Genomic DNA, 3715 nt, shown 5'->3' on the forward strand with positions numbered 1-3715 from the left:
TTTGATCAGCTCCTCATTCACAATGGTGTTGAGGGTGGCAAGATTAGGGTGAGAGATGACATAAGTCGTGTCGTCAGCAAAGAGAATGGGTTTCAGATGTTGGGATACGTTTGGAAGGTCATTGATGTATATGAGGAAGAGCAGGGGACCAAGGACACTTCCCTGCGGAACTCCAGTATCAAGTGGCCGTGTTGTTGATGCTGTGTCTTTAATGGTGACATACTGATACCTATTAGTAATGTAAGATTTGAAATAAGCAAGCGCATGGCCTCTTATACCGTAGTGATCAAGTTTGTGGAGTAGGATGTCGTGGTCTACTGTGTCAAAAGCTTTTCTTAGGTCAATAAAAATTCCTAGTGGATATTCCTTATTTTCCAATACTGTGTAAAGCAGATCTAGCATTTTTATGATTGCATCATTAGTGTTTTTATTTTTCCTGAATCCAAACTGGCAGGGGTTGAGTATGTTTTGAGCCGTTATAAATGAATACAGTCTCCTGTGCACGAGTTTCTCAAAGATTTTGGATAGCAATGGTAAGTTAGATAATGGCCTATAGTTGTTTAAGTCTGTAGGGTCACCACCTTTATGTATTGGTGTAACCCTTGCCATCTTGAGTAGTTTCGGGAAGGTGCTAGTCTCTAGTGACTTGTTAAAGAGTAATGAAATAGCATGCGAAAGGACATGGGCCGCTCGCTTGTACAGTAATGGTGGGACATGAGACAGATTCCCCGAGTTATTTTTAAGTGACTTTATAATCTCGGTGACTTCCGTGGGCTCAGTTGGTGCAAGATAGAAGGAATTAGGGAAATTCCCATCTAGGTAGTCCCTGGCATGGGCATTGGTATGTGGGATTTTACTGGCGAGATTAGATCCTATGTTTGAGAAGAAGTCGTTTATCTTGTTAGCTGTGTCAGTGGGATGTAGTGGTGTTTCATTAGGTTTAGTTAGGACAATATTCTTGGTTTTTCTCAGTTTGTGGGTCCCTAGAATCTGAGAGAGTGTTTTCCAGGTCTTTTTTATATCTCCTCTAGTGTCTGTGAATCTACTGGAGTAGTATAGTTGTTTGGCTTTCTTTATTACTTTGGTGAGAGCTGATGAATAGTGTTTAAGAGTATCTTTGTGTATTAAGCCTTGTCTATATTGCTTTTCATGTTGGTGTTTCTTGTCAATGGATTACAGAATGGTGCTGGTTAGCCATGGGCAGCCAAGCCGTTTATTTGTGATCTGTTTTGTTTTTATAGGACAATGTTTGTTGTATAGTCTAAGTAATTTGTTAAGAAAAATGTCTGTCCAGTCATCAATACCATTGGCGTTGGAGAATTCTGTAGGCCAATCAACAGTCTCTAGGTCAGCTGTGAACTTCCTTACTGAGGCCTTGTCATGGAGTCTAAATGAGACTTTGTTGTATTCAAGTGGTGGTTTACTAATGTTTGTCAGGAGGAAGGTAGGGTAGTGGTCTGTAGTGCTATCTGTGATTATCCCTGATTTAAGGGGAGCTAGTATATTGGTCCATATGTGGTCTATTATGGTTGCACTTGTCTCAGTGAGCCTGGTTGGTTTAGTTATTGTTGGTATGAGAAGTGTGTTGTTCATATTGTTGATGAAATCAGTTACAGGCTGATCATCTAGTAAGCCAAGGTTGATGAAGTCTCCAGCTAAGAGAAGGTGGTGCTAATTCATTTGTCTGTTTGTTATTAGTGACTTTAATTTCTCACTGAAATTTGGGATGTTTGTGTGAGGTATCCGGTAAATGGTACCGATTGTTATAGGTGTCTTAAGGTTTTTTACAGTAAAATTAGCAAAAATGTATTCCCCCTATTCATCACTAAAGCAAGTGGTGCTAATACAAGATAATTGGTTAGAGTAATAGATTGCAATACCACCCCCAACTTGGTTTGTTCTGCAGTTGTGAATTGCTGTGTATCCTGGTAGAGGGTAGATATCTATTGTGTCCTGCTTAAGCCAGGTCTCAGTAAGAATAATGCAGGAGAAGGGTGTCTTTAGTGATTCAAGGAGTGCTAGGAGGTCATCATAGTGTTTGCTTAAGGACCTGATATTGTAGTTAAGTACTGATAGACTTTTAGCATTGTTTAGGATAGTGGTGGCTTGTGATGCTGTGTAATAAAGGCAGTTACTTTCCAATAGGTTTTGATTGGGTGTCAGATTATGGAGGTTTAGATCAGGGTCAACGTGATCAATCATCTTCTAGGTTTAAATTATGGTTATTTATATCCTGAGTTGTGTGTTGAGTTCTACTACTGATATCTGTAGTGGTAGGAAGTTTGGACAAGTATATAGCTAGAGTATTTTGGTCATGTAGGGTATAGTCACTACTACACATAATGAAGTTGATGTTGTCTATGTGAAGTTGGGTCATTAAGGTTGCATGTAAGCTCCAGACAAGCTTACTATAATCCCTTAAATGGGTATTAAAATAAACTTTGCATATACATGCTGAGAGAAATACACTTCTCTGTGTATATATAATGTCTCAGAATTTCTGGACAAAATATATCAAGTCCTTAGCACTAAGTTACGTCCAACACGCTCCCTGGATGTCCTTGGAAATGTCCTTTGTCACAAACTAATACGTGTGTTTTGGTCATTACCCCAGCGGATTTAGCGCTCCCCATACATGTAATAATTTGACCCCCCCCCTCCTCGTTAACTATTTTGCATGCATGTGTACTGTACTAAGCTGAGAGATGTCAGCAACCACACACCAGTGACTGTTATATATGTTTATTGTGTACCTCATATCCATCCTGTGGATGGTAGTGGCTAGTTTGTGTACCTCATATCCATCCTGTGGATGATAGTGGCTAGTTTGTGTACCTCATATCCATCCTGTGGATGATAGTGGCTAGTTTGTGTACCTCATATCCATCCTGTGGATGGTAGTGGCTAGTTTGTGTACCTCATATCCATCCTGTGGATGGTAGTGGCTAGTTTGTGTACCTCATATCCATCCTGTGGATGGTAGTGGCTAGTTTATTGTGTACCTCATATCCATCCTGTGGATGGTAGTGGCTAGTTTGTGTACCTCATATCCATCCTGTGGATGGTAGTGGCTAGTTTGTGTACCTCATATCCATCCTGTGGATGGTAGTGGCTAGTTTATTGTGTACCTCATATCCATCCTGTGGATGATAGTGGCTAGTTTGTGTACCTCATATCCATCCTGTGGATGATAGTGGCTAGTTTGTGTACCTCATATCCATCCTGTGGATGATAGTGGCTAGTTTGTGTACCTCTTACCCATCCTGTGGATGGTAGTGGCTAGTTTGTGTACCTCATATCCATCCTGTGGATGGTAGTGGCTAGTTTGTGTACCTCATATCCATCCTGTGGATGGTAGTGGCTAGTTTATTGTGTACCTCATATCCATCCTGTGGATGGTAGTGGCTAGTTTATTGTGTACCTCACATCCATCCTGTGGATGGTAGTGGCTAGTTTATTGTGTACCTCAAATCCATCCTGTGGATGGTAGTGGCTAGTTTATTCTGTACCTCACATCCATCCTGTGGATGGTAGTGGCTAGTTTATTGTGTACTTCATATCCATCCTGTGGATGGTAGTGGCTAGTTTATTGTGTACCTCATATCCATCCTGTGGATGGTAGTGGCTAGTTTATTGTGTACCTCATATCCATCCTGTGGATGGTAGTGGCTAGTTTATTCTGTACCTCATTTCCATCCTGTGGATGGTAGTGGCT

Source organism: Cherax quadricarinatus, chromosome 100 (genome assembly GCF_038502225.1).
Source record: "Cherax quadricarinatus isolate ZL_2023a chromosome 100, ASM3850222v1, whole genome shotgun sequence".
Classification (NCBI taxonomy): Eukaryota; Metazoa; Arthropoda; class Malacostraca; order Decapoda; family Parastacidae; genus Cherax; species Cherax quadricarinatus.